We start from the raw sequence: 9,095 nt of genomic DNA on the forward strand, positions 1-9,095 counted from the left end.
TCTTATACATGTATTATGTTGAAAGATGTAATATGATTATAACTCATGTTCAATCTAGGTTGGTAAGTTAGATATTAATAAACTCTAATATCCAAATTGACAAAAGTATTTTATTCAAAACAAGCTCTTTAAATAAAACTTCATTTAATTGATTCAATTCAAATAAGCTCTTTCATCAAATCATTAAATGACTTTAAGTTCTTGCAACAATTACTAACAATGTTTAACATTCCTCTTAAGCTTGGGAATATAAACATTTAATCTTTGATTGCACTAATTTTGATCTAATTACAACCAAGTAAGTGTGTGTTACTAACATCAAATCATAAAACACATACGAATTTCATAATTTGATTAACTAGATTGACTAGAACCCTAATTCATTGATCAAGTGAAAAAGAGAACCAACCAAACACATGATTAAGATCAAATCAAATATTACTAAATTTTAAACACAAATCAAATTCAAGTTACAACCTAACAACACATACTTAAGAATTCAGATTCGGAAATGATAATGAAATCAACCACACATGTCTAGGTTGAACTACAAATCAAACAAGTTTAAACTTCAAATTGACTTACAAAAAGGAAATTAAAGTGTTTCCAAGTGTTAATCAACTTCAAAATCCTCAAGAAATTCGCCTTCTCCACTCCAAAAGTCGACCCCCTAAGTAAAAAGTCGGTTTCCCCCTTTAAGAATGGTGAAAAACTGCTTTAAAACCCACGTTTACGTTTATACGGCCCGCGTAAATTAACATTGTCATTTACACGGCCTGCGTAAACGCAAAAATTTACTGCGCAGAAATATATGTTTACACGGCCCGCGTAAACGCAAGGCTTGCATTTACATGGCCGTGTAAATCTCTGTAAAGCCAAAATCTTCATTTCTTTGATATCTTGCTCCTCGGTGCTCCGCAAGTCCTGAAATTTTGTCCGCAACTTTTATTTACCTCCTCCAACAATATCTTACCTCCAAAAGTCCCTGAAATATCACAAAAGTATTTGAATGAAATTGCCTCATGAAAAATCTCGAAAAACATGCAAAATGCATTAGTTTAAGCCTATATGCAATGTACTTTTATGAAATAAAGCTATAAAATGGGTACATGAAATGCACCTAACAATTGTCACAGTGTCTTAGATAGTATTTTGATTGTATTAGGAAGAGTACTTTTATAACAATCTAATAAATACTCATTGATCGTGTTTTAGATATATTAGTAAGACTTTTATAACAACTGAATCTGTCAAAGATGATAACTCTTTGTAAATATATTTATAGTACATTGATATGTGCATATTTAGTTCATATTAAGTGTAGATTTTTATTCATTTATTAGCTAAATTATTGCATTTCATGGATAAAAGGTACTTAAAAGTGTTTGAATTATGTTTTAAGTCCAAAAGTGAAGCTCGGAAGCAAAAGGAAGCAGGAGAAGCGGTTGAGAGCTCGAGAATGGAACAAAGAAGAAAAACACTAAAAACAACACCTACTCGGCGAGCCCAAGCGAATATTCGAGAAGATAGAGACTCGGGGTCCCAGAGACTTATCGCATACTGGGACTGAGAGATGGACTCGACGAGTCGGCACCTGACTCGACGAGTCGTTTCGCATATATAAAGATAGCTTCTCAGAACGATGAGGGAGAATTCTGGAACCATTCTGGAGAGTTTAGCTGCGATTAAAGAGTCAGAAAAACCCTAGAGGACGAAGATACAAGCTAGAATCCAATTCCGAATGAGATTTGAGGCAAATTTCATCATTCTACTTAATCTTTTGTTTTTCATTATGGTTAAACAATTAGAATCTGTTTGTTTGTTGTTATTTACTCCAATCATGAGCTAAAACTCTTAAACTTCTATTTGGGGATACAAAATTGATACTATGGTTTGATTATTGGTAGGATTAATTTAAAGTTGGTGATTTTGTTATTTTAGCTTGCTAAAGAACCTTGTGTGTGAATGATAATTAATTTTCTGTTAATAGGAAGGTAATTAAATAGCATGAACATCTATTGATTATCAACCTCATATGCTATGTGACCACTTTGTCATATGTCTAGGATTAATGAACATGAAACTAGAATTAATAATAAAATTGAGTAAATTCATGTGTGAGCTTGTGTGATGACCATCAACAAGAAGTTAATTAAATGACCAAATTAGTTAACTATTGCAAGTCTAAATTAACCCAAATAAATAACCTAGTGAATTGAATTAAATTAGACAACTGGCCACTGTTTAAGTTATTTTATTTGCTAAGGATTAGTGTAGTGAAAGCGAATCTAATCACTTGAATCGGTAACCAACAAAAGAGTTAATCCATTGCACCATTACCTTGAAATCAACCATAGGATCAATTGAGTTGAACTAAACAGAAGTTCCTTCCCATTATTGAATCTAGTTAATTCTTTGTTTTTCTAAGTTTTTGTAGTAATAGTTAGTAAGTTTCTAGTCTTGTAAAACTAGAGAAAACCCCCTACTTATTAATTAATTTAGATAGAATTAGTTTTTAGTTTTAATTTACCGTTCCCTGTGTTCGATACCCTACTTATTTAACTATACCACAATAGATAGGTCCACTGCCTTTGTGTGTTTATTTTATAATTAAAAGTAGGTTTAAAACTAAGTGAGTTTGCACACATCAAGTTTTTGGCGCCGTTGTCGGGGAACGGTTCTAAAATTAACGTTAAATTCTAATTTAATCGATCCTTTGTGTGGGATTTATCTTACACAAAGTTATTTAAAAGGTAATTTAGTAAGTAGTATAAGTTTTAATAAAAATCCGTTTTTAAAGTAACTAGAAAAAATTTTCTGTGTTTTGCCTTAAACTCGCCGAGTGCACTCGTGCAGACTCGGCGAGTACATCGTTGTTTATAGTTTTAATTTTTATTTAATTTTTGTTCTTTTTATGCGTTTTATTTGTTATGTTTACAGTTGTTTCATGACCCGAGGATCTGATACACCTCTGGTCCCTCCTCTTGAAGACCCGGAATCCGCACTAAGGAGGAGCAAAGGGAAAACCGTTGGAGAATCCGCTTCTTCAAAGAACTCGCCACTCAAAAACCTCAAATCCGTTTTCAGCAAGAAGAGGAGCAGCAAATCAGGAGCATCCAGTGCCTCTTTGACAGTCGGAGACCCAATTCAAGAAGACACCGAGTACGAGACCGAGGAAGAAGAAGAACCCACATACGAGCACGAATCCGAGTTTGAAGATGATTTAGCTATCGCTATGGCTAATATCGATGAAGTCCCCGTGGGGGAATGGAAGAAAAGAATGCGCGATGACACTGGCCTGGGACTTGTGCAGCCCGCAATTCTCGCAACTGCTACTTTCGAACTAAAAGGCCATATTCTCGCTCAACTCAAGGAGATTCCTTTTTATGGGAAGGATCACGAAGACGCCTATAAGCACTTGTACGAAGTGAATGATGTGGCTGACTACTTAAATGTACCGAATGTTCCACGCGAGACCCAGCTTCTTCGCATGCTTCCAGTCACGTTCAAAGGTGCTGCAAAGGATTGGCTAAAGTCACTTCCTCCCGGATCGGTCACCACATGGGCCAAGATGAAAGAAGAGTTCATAGACCACTTTTGCCCTCCCTCCAAAATAGCCAAGCTAAAGAAAGCCATTGCCAACTTCGAGCAACAACCCGGAGAATCTCTTTATGAAGCTTGGGAAAGGTACAAGAGCTTGCTTAGAAATTGCCCACACCATGACCTCAATAGCCAACAAGAGGTCTCCATTTTCTATGATGGAGTCAATGTCACCACAAGGCAATTGCTCGATTCACAAGGCCCACTCACGAAGAAGGCGCCCCCGGTAATCAAGGAGTTAATTGAAGAATTCTCTAAGCATTCTAGAGAATACCACAATCCAAGAAATGAAGTAAGTCGGGGGGTAGTGAACTCGGCAAATGATAGCATGGTGGCGGTGATAACTAAGCTCGATAGTCTAGATAGAAGGATGACAAAAATGGATCAAACAATCCATGCTATTCGGGTTGGATGTGAGAATTGTAGAGGGCCCCATCTCACAAAGGATTGTGATTTGGATGAAAATGGAAACAAGAAGGCTCAAGTGTTCTGCTCAAGTGGCGATAGATACGACGAGAATTGGCAGAAACCGAAGAAGGAATGGCTCCCATACGAAGAATACAAAAAGGCTAAGGAGGAGAAATACAAGCAGAAGGAGAGGGGATTTTATCAAAAGGAAGAACCGGTAATGGAAAAGAAAGTTGATTTAGAAGAATTGTTCACTAGATTCATAGCCGCATCCGAAAAGAGACACAATGATCACGATGCTGCAATACACGAGACCAGAAATATGCTAAGGAATCAGCAGACATCTATTCTCAACATTGAGAAACAGCTGGGGCAACTTGCACATCAAGTGAACGAAAGAAGACCGGGTCAACTTCCAAGTAACACCGAAAACAATCCGAGAATGGAGAATGTGAGTGCAGTGACTTCCAGCAATGAAAAAATTTTCACACATGCACAGAGGATCTCCAATAGGAAGACAGAAAAGGCAGAAGAGTCGGCTCCAGCTAAGTCCGACCAGACTCGCCGAGTCCCTCTAATGGACTCGACGAGTCCATGCGTTAATGACAAAACTGTCATTCCCTTAAAGCCATATAATCCCCCTTTGTCATTCCCAATCAAAGCCATGCCTGTTGAAAAAGTTGAAGCGTATAGAGCTTTTATGGAGCATGTTAAAGCCCTACAAGTCAATGTGCCATTTGTAGAAACGATAGTTAAAACACCCAAGTACTTCAACTTACTGAAGGGTCTCTTTGCTACTAGGAAAGATTTGGCTGAAGTCGCGGAAATAATATTGAGTGAGTTACCCGAAAAGAAGGGCGATCCGGGGAGTATCATAATTCCGTGCCAATTTGGAAATGCATTTTTCACACAAGTGTTGACTGACTCGGGTGCAAGCATTAACCTGATGCCTTTCTCTTTCTTCAAGAAACTGAATTTACCGGAGCCAAGGCCGGTAAACATGAAGATCCATTTGGCAGACAAGACAACAATTCATCCACGAGGCGTTTGTGAGGATCTTCTTATTAAAGTCGGAAAGTTCATATTTCCAGTAAACTTTGTGGTGCTTGATATGGAAGAAGACCCCGAAATTCTGATTATTTTGGGGAGGTCATTTTTAAACACCGCATGTGCTTTAATTGATGTTTGTGAGTCTACACTAACGTTAAGGGTAGGAGACGAGTCAGCAATATTTAGAGCTTTACCAGAAGCCAAGCAAGAAGAGGAAGGAAAAGAAGAGATCTCATTTATCGATTTGGATGATGAGACACTACAAAAAGAACTTGCACTTTTGCAAGAAGAAGATCCAAGCAAGTTTTTGCTACATTCTAGAGAGGATGGAGATGTTAACAAGGACTTGGAGGAGATAGAAAAGCTACTGGAAGGAGCCGACTCGGAAAACACAGTGGAAATGGTGAAGTACGATCCGACTCGCCGAGTCACTTTCGTAGACTCGACGAGTCCAGTCGAAATTGTCAACAACTTGGACGACTTAGATCTGCTTGTTGCTAGTTCTCTGCATATGCTGGACTTGGATATTTTCCCTCATTCTTTAGGAGAACAAACAGCAGAAGGAGAAATGGACACGGAAGTTCAACACGTCCATATAGCATGTCTTGATGCAATTCCGCTTGAAGATGATGTAAGCACAGAAAAAGAGGAGAAGGCAATGGATAGGAGAGTTGATGATGATCAACCTTTCATTACCAAACCTAGAGCACGAACTTTCACAAAATATGAAGTAATTAAGTTTGAGGAAAAGGAGGTGCAAGAGAAGGTGAAAAAGAATGGGGTGAAGAAGAAAAAGAGGAGAATGGAATCCCAAGCAGCTGAGGATGATGCTGTAAAAAAGAAGAGAGAGGAATTAAAACGGGCTTACAAAAAGAAGATTCACGCGTACAAGACAAAGTACAAACCACAAAAATTAGGCGTGCATTCCCGATGCTGGAAGACGACGAGACATAGATGGGAAGGAGTCCAGCTAACGACTCCTTAAAAAGAAGCGCTTGGTGGGAGGCAACCCGTTATTTAGAGTTTGCTTTCATTTATCTTTTTAAGTTTTGTTTAATTTTCGTTTTTTAGGATTTTAATCTTCCAAATCGTCGGACATGTCTGCTTGAGAGTACGTATGGACTAAGTGTGGGGTGGAATAAATTTTCTTTTCTAAATAAATGGCAAAATTTTATAATTTTTTGAATTGTTTGCAAGAGACTCGGCGAGTCTGACCATGACTCGACGAGTCCATTTAGATTTCAGAGAAGGATAAAATCGCGACCAGACTCGCCGAGTCTGACCCTGACTCGACGAGTCTGTTTTATTTACAGAAAAAAAAAATATAAAATTAATTTTTACAACCGGTAACTAGGGTTTTAACCCTAATAAAATCAATTTTTTTCCCTTCACTCGCCGTGCGCCTCTACTTTTGCTCTCTCTCAAGCATTCATCAACTTCTTCAATTTTTCTTCAAGATTATAGATTTCTATCACGAAAGGTAACTAATTTCCTCCTTTATTCTGTTAAAGCAATGACTTTTAGATGATCTAGGTTGCCAATTTCATAGAATACCCGATTTTGAGTTATAGTGAATTTTTAGGGTTTTGTTTTTTCATTAATTATGTGGTTTTGGATGATTATTCTTGCCCTAATACATTTTAGACATGTCCCTGGACAAAACCCTTGAAGTAATTTTGAGATTTCGTGGTTGAATTTTGACAGACTCGCCGACTGACTCGCACAGTTCTTGCGACTCGTTGAGTCGTTCATGGACTCGACGAGTCCAGTCGGGGACCCAGGTGTGACCTATTTTTGATGATTTTCTGTGTTTTTCTGGGTTTTGTGTTCTTTGTGTTGCAGGGACAATGTTTCACAGAGGTCAAGGTTCTAATGGACGCCAAGGAGATTTTCCTTGGTTGAATTTTCCTCAAATCGAATCAGCTTCAACCATGACGAGATGGAAGAAGAAATTAGTTGAAGTCAGAAAGAAAGAGATTTACGTGCCCAACAGAATTGATTGGGATTGGTTACGAAGTGTGCGGTATGAAGAGGAATTGGCTCCTTATCTTTTAAAGGAGTTTACTTACGAGGGGGAGACGATGGTTTGTGATGGGTGGAACCGAGTCTTTCGTATTCAAGAGCCGGTGTACTGGGAGCTTTGCCTGGAATTTTTCTCCACGGTATCTTTTCGTGGAGGAGATGACTGCTATCACCCAACGATTAATAACAATATAAAATTAGATATATCAATACCATTAAAATAGGATATCAGTTTCTTTCATCGTCTTTATCCCATCCCCATCGGCATTAGAATCCAAAGTAAATCAAGCACCTAAAAGGACATAAGATTGCCTTCGACTAGTGAATGACACCACCACATGTCGCTCTTTAAACCACCAATCGTCGCCTTCATCGTCGATGTCTACAACCAACAAAGATAGGTACGACCTCTTTATGCCTTTGTTTTTTTTCTTTCTGAGTTCTGTAATTTAGGGCACTTTGCACTAATGATGGTTTGGCCTTTAATATATGATTTCACCCTCGAAAAATCTAAATTCTGGTTCATTCCACTGGATTTTAGGACATTATACCATAAAGAACTATTTTAGATATGTAAAGTCAAGTTTATGCATCATAATTTTGGTTCGTCGGATGCTGGACAAATATTACTTTCAGATCGAACCCTAAATTCTGATTGCGACTGAATAGATGAACATAACAACAAAAGAGATCAATATATCCTACTTATATGAACTTTTTGTCTATATTTCCATGCCCAATTTCATTGTAATTCTCAGTAGCAGGGGTGTAATCTAATTAACTATTAAGTTGCTAATTTCTGTAAAGTCCGTGAATTTTAGATCGCAACATCAATACTTTATGGACACATCATCTGGTAACCGGTTTGAAACCTTCATATATGTTGTTTTCTAATTTAAATAAATCTATTGTTTTGGGTATATATATGGAATATTGGAGTAAGGCCTCGTAGTTGTATAAGCATCATAGTTCAGATCCTTGACAGTGAATGTAGTTATTCAATTCCATAGTTGTAAACTAAAATATATGTTGGTGGAATTTATAATTTGGATTATAAAAGTGAAAACAAAGATCTTTCATCCATATGTTTTCAGGGTAAGAGTTATTTGGGTCTTTGGATTGCAGTAGCTTCTAGAAACCAACATTCTGCAAAATTTGAGTTTTAATGGTCAATATTTTTTTAATGTGTATGAATGTATACTTAATTTTTTCCTTCAATGAGTATTTGGTACTCTTTTTCTAATTCCATTCTTTCAAGAATCTATATTAAAATCCCTAGAATTCATTTTTTTTTTAGTTTACATTCTCACAGAATCTGGTTCTAACATGATATCATTATGAAAGAATTTATTCTCACTCATAACCTAGTTTTTACCCAAATTCAACATGGATCTTTGTTTTTTATTTTTAACTTCATTTTATTAACTTATCATTAGGTTTAGGTTTTTTGTAGAATGGTTCATTAGTATGTTGGTTTTGTATGCTCTAGAACATACAAAAGAAGCTTTGGCGTATCGAATTGCCTATTGATTACGGTGTTAGCTAATTAATGTTCTTGATCTATTTTGCATCATATGATCTCTCGTATCTTTTTGTGTATTTTAATTCAATGATTTATGTTTTTAGGTTCAAACTTGAAGAGGTAAAGATAAAGACATGTGAAAACCATCGAAAAGCAAAGAGAAATTCTTCAAGAACGTTGGCATATTCTTAAAGAATGTAGTATATATTATAATTTTTTTGTATATAATTCAAGAATGGTGACAAATTCTTTAAGAATATAGTATAGAAGGTTGTAGATTGTTCAACAATGATGACAAATTCTTAAATAATATAATATATAAGGTTTTGTGTATTCTTTGAAGTGTTATATTTAAGCTAGTTTTATGTTATAAAAATGGTAGTTTTATGTTATCATAATGGTTTTTATTTTTAAAATACGTTTATTTCTTGATTATATTACTTAGTGAATAAAATGTTATTGTCTTGTTTATAAGGTGTATTCTTAAAAAATG

The 9,095-nt window shown here is 36.3% G+C and overlaps 1 non-coding gene across 1 annotated transcript; it reads right to left on the reverse strand.

Moving 5' to 3' along the window:
- Window positions 1-3,619: 3,619 nt before the first annotated feature.
- Window positions 3,620-3,726, reverse strand: LOC145056148 (small nucleolar RNA R71). The gene has a single exon (XR_013685683.1). It is a non-coding gene; the product is annotated as a small nucleolar RNA R71 (small nucleolar RNA).
- Window positions 3,727-9,095: the final 5,369 nt, after the last annotated feature.

This window comes from Lactuca serriola, chromosome 5, assembly GCF_051521515.1.
Source record: "Lactuca serriola cultivar US96UC23 chromosome 5, Lser_US96UC23_V15, whole genome shotgun sequence".
In the NCBI taxonomy this organism is placed as follows: domain Eukaryota; kingdom Viridiplantae; phylum Streptophyta; class Magnoliopsida; order Asterales; family Asteraceae; genus Lactuca; species Lactuca serriola.